Below are 17126 nucleotides of genomic sequence, written 5' to 3'. Positions count from 1 at the left end.
TGGTCATAAGTACCAGTTAATTCCACCTTTACAGGCATTCTTCATACAGAGGCCAAGGTGCTGCTCTGGAGACAGAGGGAGGCTTTAGCAAAGGATGGTGTTGGTTGACCAGTGCAGGATGAAAATGAAAAGATCAGGTACAGGCATGCCTGGTGGCTAGAGAAGGAGTAGGCAGGGCTAGGAAAAGGGGAAGGCACTGGAGAGGAATACTTCACATGTGAACCTTCTATAAACAGAAAAAGAATCTGAACCTGGGGGACAGGAGAGACAAAACCTACATGTGAGATCGCAGCAGTGTCCACCAGTGCCATCCATGGGCAAGGAGCCTGGTTGAGGGAGGAAAAAAGGGTGCAGGGTAAAGATGTGGGTTGGAGCAAGTGAGAAAGGATAAAGGGGAATGCTGCAGAGAAGGAAGCCCTGCCTCACTGGAAGAGCACAGTGGTATACTGGTCTCTGCAGGGGATCTGGAGGAGGCACGGAACGGGGTGGGTGTATCTCCGCGACAGATCTCTGTCCCTTGGATGTGTCCTCTGTGTTTGATCCACACGTGTGCAGTGACAGGTGCCTCCAGAGCACACCAGGACTGCCCAGTAGTGCTGCCTGCTCCCTGCCCAGGAGCCGTCCATGAGCAACGGAAGAGCTGTACAGCCAAGAGGACAGCACCTGGGGAAAGCCGGGAGGAGTAAAGGGAATGTGCCAGCCGGACAGCATGGGACATCAGTGCCAGCTGGTGCCGAACAAGCCAGGACCTCAGAGGGTGCAGCGCAGGGCTGTGCCAGCATCCCCCCGGGGCCCGGCAAGCAGGATGGCTGCACGAAGACTGCACTGCACTCGGTTAATCATCCCTGAGTCTCAGCAGAGCTAATTAGCTCTAGCAGAGTTTCCTTTTGGTGCCGGAGCTAACTTGCTCAGAGCATCTATGCATCAGCTGGGAGAACAGAGTGACTCCACGCTGCCAGCCCTGGTCCTCTTCCCAAGCAGGCAAGCAGCTCACGCCTTCTCAGGCAGAAAAGGCTGCTGGCCACCAAGGCTGCCGGGCACCAAGGCAAGGGTGCTGCTGGGGCTGGCTGCCGGGGTGCTGAGCCGGAGGAGGGACGGTGGCTGCGGCGCAAAGCCCCCAGGCGCTGTGTGACCAGGAACAGGCACCCTGAGGAGGTCTGGTTGTGAGGAACGCCAACAGCAAAGCCACCTCGGCAGGCCTGTCCCATCGTTAGCCGGTGCTGGACCCGGACCTTGCCGGGTTGCTCCCTGCCGAGGTTTCCCCGGGCCGGCGGCTTGCACAGCCGTGCCCTGACTGCCCCCAGCGGGCCTCCTGGAGCACCCCTCCGGGGAGCGCCGTTCCCGCCTCTCAGGCCGGCGGCCTCCCGAAGCTGCCCCCGCGCTCTCCCGGCCCCTTCTAAGCGGGGCCGCCCCCGGGCGCCTTCGCACCTCCCGAGGCCCCCTGCGGCCCTCGGCGCCAGCGACCGGGGAGAGCGAGGCGCAGGGCCGGGGACGCGCACAGCCCCTCCAGCGGGCCCCGCTCAGCCCCGCGCTAGCCGGCGGGGCGGGCGGTGTCCGCTACAGGCCCCGGCGGGCCCGGCGGGCCGGTTCACATCCGGGGAACGAGCGGCGGGCGCGGACGTGGAGGGCGCGGGCGGGGCGGCGGCGGGGGGCGGGGCGCGGGGGCGGCGGCGCGGCCAATCGCCGCCGCGCTCTCATCGGTGCAAACAGGAGCACAATGGAGCGAGCGGCGGGCGCGCTGCAGCCAAGCTTGGCGCGGGCGCCGCGCGGCTGACGGCCCGGCCTGCCAATGGGCGCCGGCGCGCGGCGGCGGGCAGCCAATGGGCGCGGGGTGGGGGCGTGCCCGGGCGAGGTTAGGGTGTCCTTGCAGGGTGCTGGGCTAAACTTCACCAAATAATAGCTGTTTGTATTTGGGCGGCCGAGGAGCCATTTTAGGTAAGTTCTGCCCCGAACTTTTGGGTTCGCCCGCCCGGCGCGGCCGGGGGCGGCGGCGGCGGGGCGGGGGCGGCGGGGCCGCGCCGGGGCGGCGCTATGAATGAACTCGGCGGCGGCGGCGCGGGCCGCGGGGCGGGCGGCGGGGCCGGGGCCGGGGCGGGGGCCGCCGGCCCTGTCATGGCTCCGGCGGCGGGGACGGGCCGGCCGCGGGGGAGGGGCGGCAGCGCCCCCGCCGGTTCCTCCTCGCCGCCCTCCCCCGCCCCCCGGGGCGCGGGGCCGGCGGCAGCGCGGGGAGGCTGCGGCCCCTTTCGCCGGCCCTTCCTGCCGCTCGCCCCCGGCCCGCCGGGCGCCGGGAAGGCCGGGCCTAGCCGGCGCCGGGCCGGTAGCGCGGGGCCCGGCGCCCGCCGCGGCCGCGGCGGCCCCGGGGCGTGCGGGGGGCTGGGGGCGGAGGCGGGGCGGGCTCCCCCCGGCGCTGCGCGGAGGCTCCTCCCGGCCGGGAAGGGGGGAGCGCGGCCCCCGGCCCCGCAGCGAGCTGCGCGACCGCAGCGGCGGGCGGGATGCGGGGTGCCGGGAGCCTGCCCGCGGGGCGCAGCTTTCCGCCGTCGTTCCGGCTGCAGTGCTGAAGAAAATCGATAATTCAGTCTTTAAACTTCGCGGGCGGGGGAGAAGCGGGTCCCTTTGCAGGCTGGAGGCCCCGGGGCGCGGGTTTCCTGCTGCCCGGCCCCTGCCGAGGAAGGGCACCCGGGGCGATGGGAAGGGGGGGGTTCGGTTAAAGGGCCGTTCCCTCCGCTCCGGGCGACGGCTCGTCCCTGTCATCGGCGGATCCGTCCCGCTTCGCCCGCTGTGCGCAGAGCAGACGTGGATCTGTTGTGACATTGCAGCCATGTCACAACAGAGAGGCATCACAGTCACGTTGGAGTCGCGTCTCGTTCGCGCTGCAGTCATCTCGCCGTAGTCGCCCCGCGCAGCCTTGCGTCCGTTGTGTTTTGGTGGTTGCGTTGTGGGATTCTCCCTGTTCTTACCAGTGACTTTTACTGGCGATTGAGGTGGATTTTAGTCTTGATCAATGAGGTTTGTAGGGTAAACGCTGTGAGAGAAACGCACGCAACCAGAATACGGAAAGATGAAGAGAAATCATCTGGCTATATTGCTGCCTAGTGTGCACACCCGTCTTGGAGCAGCTAACGTTTTCTCTGTTTATTGATTTGCCTTCCTGACAACTACGCTAAACTCGCAGTAAAGTCAGGGGACGTGGAGGCCAGGCAGAGTGCCTCGGCACAGGGAGAGCTGGTTCTGCTTGCTCTGCTGCCAGCCTTTGATGTGGTAGAGCTTTTCAGTAATTTTGCTATGAAAAGTGCTTGGTTTATTTCTTCAGTGAGTTGGGATGCTTTTCGCCAAAAGCTCAGGCTTTTTGTTGTTTACCTCCTGCAGCAAATGCTTTTGGGGTTGGAGAATGAGGTGTGGAGATGGTTCGCTGTGGTTGTGCAAAGTGTCCCGTAGGTCTCCAGCACCTCTCTGCAGTCACTGGCCTCCCTGGCAGAGGGCTCCTCGTGGGTAGACGGAGGTGGTTGTAGTTGTTAGATATTTATCCCTGACCCATTCACTTGCAGGGCTACAGATAATTGGCAGCTGGTGCTGCCTATATCTTTTTAACTGGTATGGAGTCTGTTGGATTAGGGTGTTGCCAGAGGAGAGGGATCACTGAGCTCTGTGAGTATTTCCCCACTGTGAAGTGTTGCTGTTGCTTTTGGGCCCTGTTCAGGTGATGGCACAGGAATAGGTGCTGCCTTACCTCTCCTCACCCTTTGTTTACCTCATTCACGCGGGAGCTCTGCTGTGCTGCTTTGCAGAGAAATTGTTGTTTTGGTCCAGCTGTTGAAGTGTGAAGCAATAACAGCATATTTTTGCTCTGGGATTAAATTCTTCCTGGAGTAAATAGGTTATTTCTCTCGAGGCTTCTGGCCTCCATCTGGGTTGGTTTTGTTCAGGGCTGCCACTGGGTTCCTTTCCCACTTGTTTAGTGGAAAATTGATTCCTTTTCCACTACAAAGCTTAATGTTGTTGTCTGTTTGCTTTTGGAAAGCTAATTCTGCCCATCGTCTCTGAATTGGTACGGCTGCCTAAACTTGCAGGTCCTTCAGCAGTGTGGGACATACTGCTGAGTTTCCTTCACTGCAAAGATGGGAAGCGCACAGCAGTGACGGGGTGAAGCTGATTAAATGTTGCCCCTCGAGGGCTTCAAGCTGTAAAGCATCATAACTAGTAGAGTTATCAAGATGTCCGCGTGTACCTTGTGCAGCGGAACTGAAAGTATGTATTATTATTCTTCAAATAAAAGCCAAAGTCAATGAGAGGACTTGGAGAAAGATTGATCTTGGTTTGTTTTCACTTTTGTGAAGTTTGAAGCCCATCCCGTGGCTGTTTATTTCTGCCTGTTGTCTCATTCCTCCAAGCAGAAACGTTGATTGCCCTGTTGCTGAGAAGGCAGTTGCAGCCCCTTGCTGCGGGCTAGTACGGATGTGTTAAAAACTAGCCTGTGTGAATCTGTGAAACGACGGCAACTCTTGTGCTGTTTCTTAATGCTTGCAGCGTGTGAATAATGCCCATCTCTTGCGGAAGGTATGTCAGGGTCCCTCATTACCTTGTTCTGAGCACTGCTGTCCAGTTTGGTAGCATGTGCCTTTTTAATGGCTTGAGTTTACCTCTCCCTCCATTGAACTGCCTGTCGGCGGTAGGGGAGAGTGGCTCTGTCTAAGCTGGTGGTTTTTGAGCAGCTGGCCCTGGATATGCCAGTGTTAGCCCTGATGGTCAGTGCTGTGGGTATTTTTGGGGTCTGTTGATTTCTAGTGGCTTGGTGGAGGGGGCTTTCAGAGGAATGTCTCGTTTTCCTGACTGCTTTTTACCATATTTCTTTAACAGGAAGCAAATCTCTGCCTCCCCTCCCCCGAAGCGTAGTCTCAATAACTTTTAAGATTTAGTCTTCCTTGAGAGATCTTTAATATTTTCTCAAGAGCTTCTCCAAGGACATAAACTTTTACAGGTGGATAATATAAAGCGATTCACTTTAATGGTTTGTGTTATTTCAAGAGGGGTTTGCACAAGCACGTGAACTTGTTTTTGCTAGACGGCAAGGCTGAGAGCTCAGCCACCAGAGCAGGCCTTTGTTTTTTGCATGAAGCTGCAGTGTCCTGGCCTGTCTCGGGTTTGCAGAGATAAGAGCTAGTATCGTGCACATCAGCGTGCAGGAGAAGCTTGCCCTTGCGAAGGAGGGGAGAGGGTTGATCAGCCTTGCACTACGAGTGAGCCCTTGGTGCAGGAATGTAGACTTGGTGTGTTGAGTCTGGAAAGCAGGCATGCGTAGGGAGGCTTCTCTGAAACTGTCTTAAAGAGACACTGGCAAGCACAGTGGTTGGATGTCTTACTGGGCTTCAGGGGAGCCGAGAGGGCTTCTTTTCACTGCTCCTGTAAGTAGCAGTGAAAGTGTTTCTCCTCTCTCATCCCCAGTTTCCCTCTTGGGACAGTGGAGTCAACCTCTGCTGCTGGTGACTTCACCCTGGGGGCCAACAAGCTGTGTAAAGGGGAGGGAAGATGGTCAGGGTGAATGGTCTATAAGTAGTTGAGTAGCAATGTTTGCTGCGAGCAGAGTGTTGGTGACAGCACGCAGGGTTTGTATGGTGGGTTCTCAGCACCCTAAAAAACCCATGAAAACAGAGTTACACTTCACCCTGGGAATGGTGGCAATGTCAGTGCCTGCATTGCCAGTGTCGTGGTGGTGGGACCAAAATCCTCTAAGAAAGTGCAGGGCCCCTGTGTAGCAGCATGCTGCAAACGCTGTGCTGGGCAGTGCCTGCCCCAGTCAGCTTCCAGTGACCCTCAGGCATGAGCCCCTGGTCGAAATAACAGAGCTGGGGAAAGCTGACCAAACCGACAGCAAAAAGGGAAAAACGTGGTGCTGTGGGTGTCAGCTTGTGACACGAAGAGACTCTGATTTTGCTTTCTAATATCTTAGGCTGGTGCAATATGTTTTCCGTGTGATAGGACAATGCCTTCAACTTTCCCTTATATGGGAAAATCTGGTATGCAGCCTAGCAATCTGCCAATATGTGGCTATTAATTTTTAGCATTGTTATGTTGGATGTGCCCAGTCAGTCTAAGAAGTAGGAAATACCTGGGGCGCTGTGGCTGGGCTTTAATGTTTGAGGCAGGTCCCTGACAGATATCTGGGGAAAGGTTGTGGCTGTGCTCTGGGGAATGCCTAAGCACACTTGGCTCCTTGGGAAGTCAGCTAAAAGCTGGGAGAGTTTGGTGCCTGGGTGTAGGGCTCCTGCCCTATACTGCCCTTGGGCCCAGTGCTCAGAGGGGAGCTGGGGGCCTTGGTCGTGTTGGCACTGAGGAGGTCAGTGGTGCACTTGACCCATCCTTTGTGCAAGGACCTTCCCCCTGCAGAGGAAATGCTGCCTTGAGGTTAAGGGGTGCATGCTGTTGCCTCTAGGGGATTCCCAGCCTGTGGTGAGTATAAATCCTGCTCTAAGAGGAGCAAAACACTCTTTTCAGTCCAGAAAAGAAAGTGGGAAGTGTGGGAACCAAGTCCCAGTACCTTTTTGGTTTTCACGTGGGCGCTGGAAATGCACTTGCAGAGGTGTGTTGGGTGTGGATCAAGGAGTGCGGGTGTTATCATGACGATGAGATGTTGTCTTGGCCATGGGGTGCACATCACATTTTCCAGCCCTGGTTTCCCCGTGAGGGATACTGCTCAGTAGCAGTCTGATGGTGATATTATTAATATCTATCCTAGGAGGTACAGCATGTCTTCCGCAGTCCTGCCTTTGCCCTGACTTTATGCAGCCCTAATGTTGCACTAGTATAGGTAGTGTTACCTGGTTGGTTGTTTTGACGTGGTTTTGGTGTTGGGTTGTTTTTTTTTTTAATTGTGTTTTAACTGGTGAGATTAAGTTTAGATCTCTTCTGGTGAAGCTTTCTGGCACTTGTCTGGCTCTTTCTGCTGTTTGGCTCAGTTGTTATGGGAAGTCTGGGTTCAAATGCAGTTAACTCATTGCTTCCTTTTGGGGTGACTGTACCGACAGCAGGGGAAAGTTACGCTTGTTAGTGTCAATTTGCAGAGCACTTGTGTTTCCTAAATATTTCCATGAAACTGTGGGATCTGTGGAGCCCTGCTTTGCATTAGAGTAAAAGGAAGCAATATCTGGGGTCAGGCTGGTGTTAACCCAGGCCTGTGAACTGGCTGCATGTCCCTACTAATGCATATGTTATTGCAAGGGAGGGCCAGCTAGGCAGTGGAGGGGCAAGGTTGTTTCGTTCAGTATCTTATGCGGTCCTAAAGCATGTGTTTAAATTGCAGCCTCTTGCACAGGAGCATGGGTGGGAAGGGCATGAGCATGCTGTGAGGGACCCCAGGCCAAAAGCCTGCGCCAGTGCCTGGTGGGGGAAGCGCAGCCGTGTGTCCCTGTGGCTGGCCTGCTGACAGTGTGCCTGGGGGGAAAGGAACTGCAGCTCTTACTGCCCTGAGGGTTGCTAGAACTCCCTAGGATGTAAGACCCCCACCCCTTCCCACAGGAGGTATCTCATTTGCATTTCTTTGAAGGCAGAAGCAGGACTTTAGCTAATTGAAGGACTTCAGCTACCAAGCCCTGCATGTTAGCAGCCACTGCTGAGAATTTCTGTCCCGCTGTATTGCACTAGAAGTAGGCATTTCTTACGTGGACATAGTTGACTTTCCTTCAAAAAAACTTCCAGTTGTTAAACCTCTCTTCAGAAGTTATGAAGGTAATTAGATAACTAAGTTGTTTTATGTGCTTTCTGGTTTTCATTTTGTGCTTTAACTTATGCTCAATGGCTACCTTTGAAGGTGAATTCCAGCATTAGCAATATGCTAGTGTGCTACACGCAGGAACAAGAGTGATGCAAAGTTATGGGGGACTTTCACTTTTTTGACGTATAGGTAGGTGAAGTATTGGTTCTTCAAGAAACATTAATGCCTTGTTATATATGTGCATCGAGGCAGAATTAAAGTTAGTCCTAGATACAAGAATAAACATTAGTGCTTTGCTGTAGACGTGCTGTGAAAGCTGCTATTTTTGTGTGAGCCACTGCCTTGCGTTCTCTAGGTCTTATGTACAGAGCACCTTTAACCCTCAATGTTTCATCTGCTTTGATTGAACTTAAAACATACTTAAGATAAAATGAAGCTTAAGTGTTAGGTGTCTGTTAATTGAGGATCAGAGAAGTGAGCGCCATTCTCTCTTGATGACTTCTATATATGTGCATGCTGCATCCTTGCTGTACCCTGTGCTCGCTTAAGCTGGGAAGGAGAGCAGTGGGGTGTGGGAATGCACAGCGTATTGTTCTTATTTGTATGCTTCTCTGCTTGTTGCTTTAGGGCAAGTAAAGCCCTGTTTCTCAGTGATCTTTCTCAGTCCCCGTAGGGTGCCCCTCACCAGGGTATCTGAGCTTTTCCCGGCATGCACTTTTGTGCATACATAAAGGCAGGTTTCTCTCCTCCACCGCAGACAGCAGAGACTGTGCTCTGTTCGCTGTGCAGTGATGTTGTGGGCAGGCTGACTGAAACAAGGCTTGCGCTTACTGTGAAGGTGCTGAGGTTTGTGGTTACCCTGATTTCTTCAGAGAAGTGGTTACAGATTTGTGGGCCAGTCTGTTCCACCTCCTTGCTCCGGAGGGTGAGAATTTCTGTCTGAGAATAACATTGCTGTTTTGGAGTTGGGCCAGTCCCACATCGTGCTTTGAGAGTGAGGACCAGGGTCCTGAATCTGGAAGGCAAAGGAAGGAGTGGGTCACAATGGGCACAGGCTCTTTGAAGCTTTAGTAGTTGTAATTTCAACGAGAGTGGCCTTTCCAGGAGCCCTGTAGCGAGGTGTGACGCTGCAGGCTTGCAGGCCATGTGTGTTTGAATAGGTACAGCTGTGTCCATATCTGACAGGGCATAGTGCGCTGTGTGTGGAGATGTGGTTATCTGCAGATGCTGCTCTCTGGTTCCTAGACAGGCTCTCCCCTGGCCACTCTCCTGAGCAGAGAGTGACATTAGGGCTGACGAGTTCTGGACAGTGCTCTTAAACCGTTTCCTGGATCCAGCTTTACCTCCTGCTCTTTCTGCCACCCTGAGCAGGGAGAGGGAGATATCTGACACAGAGCAGAAGTGGATTTCTGGACCTTGTTGCATGCTAGTTCCTCCAGAGACATCTGCTGAAGGAAAGGGTCAGCAAATGAGTGGCTCATCCAGGTACAGAGGGAGAGGAGATGTGGAAACCATGTTGGCATGGACTTCTGGCAGGTACACGCAGTAAGAGTGGGTTAGGACATGGGTCTGTGGGACCTGTGCTCTGATGTTGTGTCCAGAGTTTGCTTTCCTGGCCTTCATGTTGCTACACATCAGATGTCTGTAGACCTGCCAGGAGACTGATGTCTGTAGGCCTGCCAGGCAAGCAGGGACAAGAGTCTCTTGGTAGTTTGGTGCAGCTGATGCCATGTGCTTGTCCGCTGGTTAGCTGACCCCGTGAAGATGTTGCTGGTTGGCCAGGAGGGTCCCGGACATGGTGGGTGTCTTCTGTGTCTGTGCCCTGAATGAATGCAGCTTGACTCCAGGAGACACTCACGGCAGCTCTGCCTGTGCGCTGTTTGAAGGTGCTTGGTGTGCTCTGGGGTCCCAGCTCTGCTTAGAAAAAGAGACTCTGCAAAGATGGTGCTCTGCGGTCAGCGTTAGTGATTGCAGCTTGGGCATGCTCTGACAGGAGGGGCGTGCTCCCTCCCTGTGCAAGTGTGGACCTCCAGCCTGGCGACGCTGATGCTCTTTCCACTGCTTCCTGAGCTGGCCTCGGACTGAAGGGGTTTATGAGCTGGGACAAGAAGGGGCTACCTCTCCATATGTGTTTTTGGTAGCATTTTACTTGCAGCATATCTGGGCAGGACTTTGGGTGCTTGCTGTTTAAAAAGGCTACCCAAGTGTATTAAAGAATTGCCTGTAGCTGAGGAGACAACCAAACCTGGCGTTGCTGAACTCCAAGCATTTGCACATGAGGAATTGATGAATTTTGTTTTGGCACTTCTCTCTCCCTCCCATGCTGGACTGTTTCTTGGGATGGTGTAGAAGACACAAATGCAAGGAAGCATTGAGATGATTGAGGGGAATGTCTCCTTACAGATGGCATCTGAACTCTGGAGACTGTTCTTCAAAGTAGCTTCAGCTGAGATTGTGGAGAACTTGTATCCCAGAGTTAAATTCAAAATAATCTGGAAGCCCTTGGAGGTAAACATTGGGGAGTTACAGTCGTTGCAGGGCAGAGCAGTTGAAGTGGAGGTGCCTGTAAGGATGTGGACTTGAGGGCTGTGGGGTAGCGGTGCTGCTTGTGAAGGGTGCTCTTGCTCTGTGTTGCATCAGGAGAGTTTGCTATGTTTTGCTTTCTCTCCCTGTTCTTTAGATGCTTGGGAAACAGGTCTGATGCTTCAGTATGCAAGTTCTCAGGCCTGGAGAATAGCAGATTTCTATCTGTTGCTATTTTGGGCCAAGATTTGCTAGTTTGTCTTAGGATGTACAGGCAGAACAGATGCCATGAGCCGTGGGACCTCACCACAGCATACAGTAAACTCTCAGGCTGTGGTTGTTTGGGATGTTGCCTTCCTGGGTGCTGAGGAGCAGCTTGGCTCCCCCAGTGCCTGGCACTGCCACAGGCAGGGGTCTTGCCAGCCAACCTTTCTGCCCTTTCCTGGGGTGGGGTGGCCTGGATTTGCAGCGCTGACAGGGCAGATGCAGCCTTTGCATGTGCAGGAGCCCCTCTCCAAGAGGGCAGCATCAAGCAAGAGACCTCTGTAAGCTGGTGGTGGTGATGTCCTGTACTTGGGGAGTGACTAGTGTAGCAAAATGGCCTTTTGCTCCTGGAGATCCCTTCTGCTCCCCGTCCAGCCTTCACTGTGTGTGAGAGAGCACAGACCAAGCTGAGCTTCCTTTGTCACCTGGGTTTTGAGACCCCTGGGACCAGGGTGGCCGTGCTGCCTAGCCTGAAGGAGAGCTGCTCACTTGTCACGCTAAGATGTAGCTTGGGATCAGCCTTCAGTGCCTGTGCTCAAGAACTGTGGCGTGAGATGTGGCCATGGTGGGCAAAGCAAGGCTGGCCCTGAGCTGGCTTCATGCACTGTACACCTCTCCCCGCTCCATCACCCATACACAGACAAGGCATTTGGCAAAGCAGTGGTGCCCATCCTGCTTGCGAGGCCCTGGAAATGCTTAAAACACTGACTGTGCTCTTGTGGCCCAACTGCTGGTGGCTTGGCCACATTTCATTCAGCTCCTGGCTTGGATGTGTTTCTTAGGACATGTTCCCATGGGGTATTCACTAGAGGAAGCAGGGGCAGATTGGCAGGAGGCCACAAAGCCTGGTTCACCCTTTTCCTTTACTGTGGTTGTAGCAAAAGGGCAGTAGGGAATGACTTAAAGCCAGCAGGTAACAGCAGCAAACGGGGGACACCAGCTGGATGGCTGGCAGGGGTAAAGGCAATCCACCGTGGAGGTCTACGGCAGGGAGTTTCAACTGGAGAAGACTGACAGAAACGCCTGAAGGAATGGTTTTCAGCAGGACTGGACTCTGCAATGGGGTCTCCGTCACCATTTGGAGCTGTGACTGGTGTTGCTGTGCCATCCCTGCAGGAAATCTGCTCCGGATGTCAGATGTGCTCTTCATATGTGTCTACAGCCAAGTCCTGAGGTGCGTTGCAAGTGCTTGTTCATCCTCTCAGTAGCCCTGCTGTGAAGGCTGATTTTTATCCCCATTCTACAGTTGGAAAATAGAGGCACAAAGGGCTCTGATTGCCTTTGAGGAGCTGTCTGCAGTGTGGCAAAGCTGTTTTCTGACAGCTTGAGTTTGCTGTGCAGGATATTAACAACAGCAAGAGGGGAAGATCTGTGCTTTCAGGAATGCCATCTCATTTTTTGGCTGTCTGCCTTGGGATGGCTTGAGTTTGGTGCTCTTCGATGTGTAGCTCTCAAGCAGTAACCTTATAAAAGGTTCTTTGAATTGGCCAGCTGTCAAGGTCTACAGGTTGAGCTGGCTTTTGTACACCTTTCATACTAATAAAGGTGCTGTGGGCTAAATTATGTGCGTGGTGGCATCTTTACAGGGCTGGTGACCTTGAGGATGGACTTGGGCAGCTAAGTGAAGGTCTGAGTGCTTGTGCGTGAGAAATAAAAGGCAGCAGGAAAATGTGCAGAGTGTGCAGGGCGCTGGTTTCTGCTGAAACCTCTATATCCCTCCTCATAGCTGGAGAGCAGCTGGGTGGTTTGCCCTGTTGCAAGAAGCCTCTGAAGCAGCTGGCAATAACCCCTGTGCTCCCATGGGCCCAGTAATTTGGGAGAGGCTTTTCTTACGCTACTGGGAAGTCTGGCTCCTCATGACCACTGGTCCAGGAAGCCAGTAGGAGCTGAGCCCATGATCCCATCTCTGCCCAGGGGTAACACCCAGGTATTTCAGGGAAGAGAGCCTGCTTCTAGCACCAAGAGTGTGTCCTCAGAGCTACTTTGCCTGTTTCCATCTAAAATGTAGCTAGGGTTGTGTTGTCACTCTGACCCGAGGCTTTGCACAGTCTCCTTGGCAGCCTTGCACATACTCCCCTTGGTACGCGAGGCTCCCTGCCTTGTGGAGGAGCAGCTCGGGTGTACAGTCCCAGGCTAAGGAAGAGGAGTTGCCCACCAGGCATCTTTTTTGGTTGCCGGCAAGCTGGTCCTGCAGCTGTGCTGAACTGCCATTATGAGGAGTGTGCTTCTGGCTCCTGGCAGGCAACAAGAGAGGCTGCAAGCTGTCTGCCTCCTGCCCGCAGCGAGGTACCAGAGGGGTAGGAGAGCTATGCGGGAAGCTGTAGAAGTGGCAGTCTGCCATAGGCTTTATTGGCCTGCACAACTTGGGACTCTTCTGCAGCACATGGATACAGATACTGTGTTTTCCCTTATTTTAAAGTAGGAACTTAAGTTCTGGGAGTGTGATGGGAGAAGTGGGAAGGCTTTATGGCCACTGCCACAGCCTGTTCCCTGGACACCCCATTCATGTCCTTCCTTGCTGGCTTGCTGGTCAACATGCTGGGGCTGGTGAATAAGTGGAAGGAAAACTTGGCACTGGTGATGGAGAAATGGCTTGTTAAGATTTGGCAGATAGGGCAGTTAATTTGGCCTGTGTGGTGGCCTGGGTCGAATGCCATACCAGAGCTGTTTGTGTTTAATGGGGAGCAGAGGTCTGGAAAATGCCACATCAATATGATGGGCTTTGCTGATGTGGCAGGAGCTTGAGCTGGTGATGCTCTTGACGGGGCATGCAAATTGTGCTGGTGGGATGCCACCCAAATTGTGCTGGTGGGAGCTGCTGCGGGCCCCCTGCCTGCGCAGGAGTGCTGCATGTGTTCACGCGCACGCCAGTGTACCCTCACCCATGAAATCCTGGCCCTCGGCACTGCTGAGGGTGGTCACAGGCCTGCTGCCCACAGGAGCCCAGCCTGATGGGTGCCACCTACGAGGGTGGGCAGGCTTGGCCTATCTCCCTTCTCTCTTCCTTGTCTGCATAGGTACTGAGCTGTAGAGATTTGTTTTATTTTTCTTCTGGTTTTTGCCTTGCTGATGTTGGGGATTAAAATCCACTGCCTGCGGCTTATGAGCAACTGTTTGGAGTGAGACTCTTGGCCTGCTGATCAGAAGACAACAGACATGGGCTTGAGAAACCTGTCTCGCTCCTCACAGCTGCTGCACACCAGCGTAGCAGGGTGATGGTGTGGGAAAGGGCGTGTAGCTAATGCTGGGTGCATCCCCATGGTGGGGAAAGGGGTGCAACTAATGCTGGGTGCATCCCCACTCTGCAGACGGCCACCTCTCAACCTGCAGTGCCGCTTGGGAGTGGTGTGTCCCCTCATTTTGAACTGTCCATGAAGGTGATGAAAGAAATACATTTTAGGGTGAGCTCAGACCTGGTTTCCCTCTCTTCAGCAACAAGCTGGAGTTCTGTGTCTTCATGCGCATGCTGCCTGGCCAGGTATGGCTTTGCCTTCCATGATGTGCCGTCGCTGAACAAAACCAAAGGTGTTTCCAGCCATTCTGTGGCTTTCTCTCCCCTTGTGCTGTTGGTCCCTGCTTGTTGCTGTGCTCACTGGAGTCTAAGCGAGCCCTCAGTTCTCGGCTCTGTGGCACTGTGCAGCTTTGAAATAACTGCTGAAGGTCATTGTGGTTCCGGTCTTGGGTTGAGCTGCATTTGAAAACTCTCCAAAAAGGGGCTATTGCTGTTTTTGCCACGTGAGCTTGTCATGAGAGTCATGAAGCGCAGCTGACTGAAGCTGCGTTACCGGGGGCTGCATCCAGCCTGCGTGTGCTCTCTTGCTTGTTGGATGCCAACAGAGCATCCTCTGTGCACAGGCAGTGTCACTGTCCCAAGTGTTTCCCTGGGGTCTCTGACATGACTGTTGCTTTATGGCTCAGAGCTTGCCTGGGAGGGCTTGGGAGCAGAAGTGTTGGTGCTGAGCAGGCTTTTTGGAGGGGGAACGCTGTGCAGCATCTCTGTATCCCTTGTCCCATGGAGCAAGTGGCAAGGAGGTTGTGGCTGTTTCTTGCCTGCCCATCAAAGTCTTGTTGCCTGTTCTCCTGTGCGGTGATGGAGTTGGGCGTCCTGGGAAGGTGCTGCATGGCTTCGCTAACAGGATTGCCACGTGCACTGGGTGTCCTTATCAGCAGATCTCTCAGCTCCCCCGGCCCCACTGAGAACACAGTTAATTCCCCCCCCCTTCTTTTTTTAAAGATTAAAATAGTTTAAGAACAGAAAATTGCTTGGAGCACAGCTGTGACTCTCCTGGGGCTAGCCGTTGGTGCGATGCTCTGCCCAGCCTGCCCTGGACATCTGCACCTGCCTGAGGGGTGTTCACTCCCTGACTTTGGATTATTTGGACCTCTTTGTACGCTCCTTCCTCCCCTTGCTTCCTTCGTCCTGCTGTGAGTCCTGCTCAGGGGAGTGGGGTCTTTGTCCCCTTCCTGTTGGGGCCAGGGAGCAGTGAGGGAGTGTTAGGGCAGCTCTGAAATGAAGAGCACTTGGCTGCTCAGTGCAGTTGGGATGCTGAAGGGGTCTTGCTTTCCATAGCTGCGTGCGCAGAGCTGGGAGGCTGCCTCTCCATAGCCTCTGCTTGGGAAGGAAAAATGTATGCCGTAGCTGCCTTGCAGCAAGCTCACAGGCTCCCCAGCCCCCTGCCTCGCTGCTGCTGCTTCCCTCTTACTAAACTACTGGGTTATTTTTAACTTGGAAAAATTACAACCCAAGATTTGCATTCTCTACCCCCAGCGGAGGGCTGGAGGCAGGATGTGGGGGAGGCACTGCGGAGGGCTGGGAATGCGGCTCACCGCTCCGGCAGGCCTGTTTCCAGGGGCTCGTGCCCCCTGCAGCACTCTGCCTGCTGGGCTCCGCATGCTCGCCGAGCTGTGAGGCTGCGCAGAGGGGAAGCAGGGAGGCCGCTTCTCCGCTCGACGCGGCTGGAGTTTCAGCCTGGATTCCCATGGCGAATGCACAGAGCAGCTGCAGACACATAAACAAATCCTGCTGCAGCAGGCTGTGGGGAGAGAGCTGGGCTCTGGGCTGCCAGGCTGCTTGCGTGACAGCCTGCAGACGGGTGGCTTCTGACGGGGGCTGGATACGTCCTTCAAAGAGTATCCCACAGAGACGCTCTCGGGTGATTGAGTGTGTTGTGGAGGAGCAGCCGGCTGGGTTGCTGTTTTGCCCAGCGGAGGAGGCTTTGCTGGGCCACGCAGCCCTCCCTAACTCAGCTTGCTGAGAGCTGGTTGGGAGGAGCCAGGGAGAGAAGTGGCACTCTTGCGCTGTATTTCTCTTTCCTCCTCCCTTAGCTCTGCCCCTTCAGTGTTTTGCAGGCAGTTGTCTTGTCAGTGCTCGTCTGCCCTGCCTGGATCTCCCCGAGTGAGCAGGAGCACCTCTCTAAATCCGGTGGCAGGGCGATGTCTCTGCAGAGCCCCTTCTCCGTGCAGCCCACAGGAATGTAGTTGCCTGAGTCCCTCTGGATTGCACCACAGATACTCAGGCTTCAAGCTCTGGTAGCTCTGCTGGCTGAGACATGTCTGTGCAGCCCTGCCTGGAAACAGGAATTGATAAGGTAGCAAGAACCAAACAGCACCAGGGGACTGCACATGTCTCTCTCTCTGCTGTTTGGTGCCTTGGAGAAGAGTGTCGGTCGAGCCAAGCGGATGAAGGACAGTGCAGGCTCTGAGTTCTGCTCTCGGTCTGTCCCAGCCAGACCTGTGGGTCCTCTCCTGCTGCTCACCTGTGGTGTGGATGCATCAGGTAGGAAGGGTGGCTGATGCCTGAGCCATGCTTGGTTGTCCTCGGGCTTGCTTTCTGCCTTGCCAACAGCAAAGCTACTGAGGGTGGAGCGTGCTCTGGAGGCCCCTCTGATGGGCAAGTGCTGCCAGGCCCTGGGGACCTCTGCTCCAGCTTGCCTGAGAGAGCCTGCCAGAGCCCATCAGTCCTGGCTGTCATCTGCTGCTCCATACTGCTCCTAGTGATTAGGGCAGGAGTAGCAGGGCAATGCAGCAAACCTCTTGGCAACCAATGGCCAGTACTTATTTCCCCCAGCTGTCTTCAGGCAGATGCAGGCACCCTTGCTCCTTTGGGAATGATTCGTGTTTGCTTGCTGAGGCTGGTCCCTTACTTACCCCCAGCACACTGATCCAGCTTGGCCCAACGCGCTTCTGGCCAGTGTACTGATGCAAGAGGCTCTCCAGGCTGTGGGATGGGGCACACCATGAGATGCTGATGCTGTTCCTGTGCCTCTGACCACTGCCGAGTACCAGGACGCTGGGAGTTCCTTCTGGAGCAGCAGTATTCAGGCCTTTGCAGAGCTGAGGCATTAAAGGTTTCACGTGATGCCTGACCCTGATACAAAAATGGTGTGGCTTGGTGTCATCTCTGCATGGTAGGGAATGGCTACTGACTACTGTCCCTTTTCCTCAAGGCTGTAAGGTTTGTTGTCAGGCATGAGACACTGCTCCTCCATGTTTGAGCCGAGGGCTGCTGCCACAATGACAGCAGGTGGTGGGGAGCAGAGCAGCTCTCAGGCTGCCAGGGCTGGAGCAGCACCTCTTCCCCCCCCAGGAGAGCTGCTTCTGCAGCTCGTGTGAAGCAGTGGGGATGTCCCTGCCA

General features: G+C 54.7%; 1 protein-coding gene across 10 annotated transcripts in view; it reads left to right on the top strand.

Moving 5' to 3' along the window:
- The first annotated feature begins 1702 nt into the window (after positions 1-1702).
- CHD6 (chromodomain helicase DNA binding protein 6) overlaps positions 1703-17126 on the top strand; it is a 95899-nt gene continuing 80475 nt past the window's right edge. For 6 of the 10 annotated variants that reach the window (XM_072879577.1, XM_072879583.1, XM_072879578.1 and 3 more), the window contains exon 1: positions 1704-1935. The gene's annotated coding sequence lies outside the window, so the exon portion shown is untranslated. Of the gene's footprint in view, positions 1936-17126 lie in introns of all 10 variants that reach the window. The other 4 variants (XM_072879580.1, XM_072879579.1, XM_072879584.1 and 1 more) reach the window with 2 other exon arrangements.

Source organism: Ciconia boyciana, chromosome 14 (assembly GCF_034638445.1).
Source record: "Ciconia boyciana chromosome 14, ASM3463844v1, whole genome shotgun sequence".
Taxonomy (NCBI): domain Eukaryota; kingdom Metazoa; phylum Chordata; class Aves; order Ciconiiformes; family Ciconiidae; genus Ciconia; species Ciconia boyciana.
Note: the sequence above shows the minus strand (reverse complement) of the source record. Positions and strands in the feature narration are given on the sequence as shown.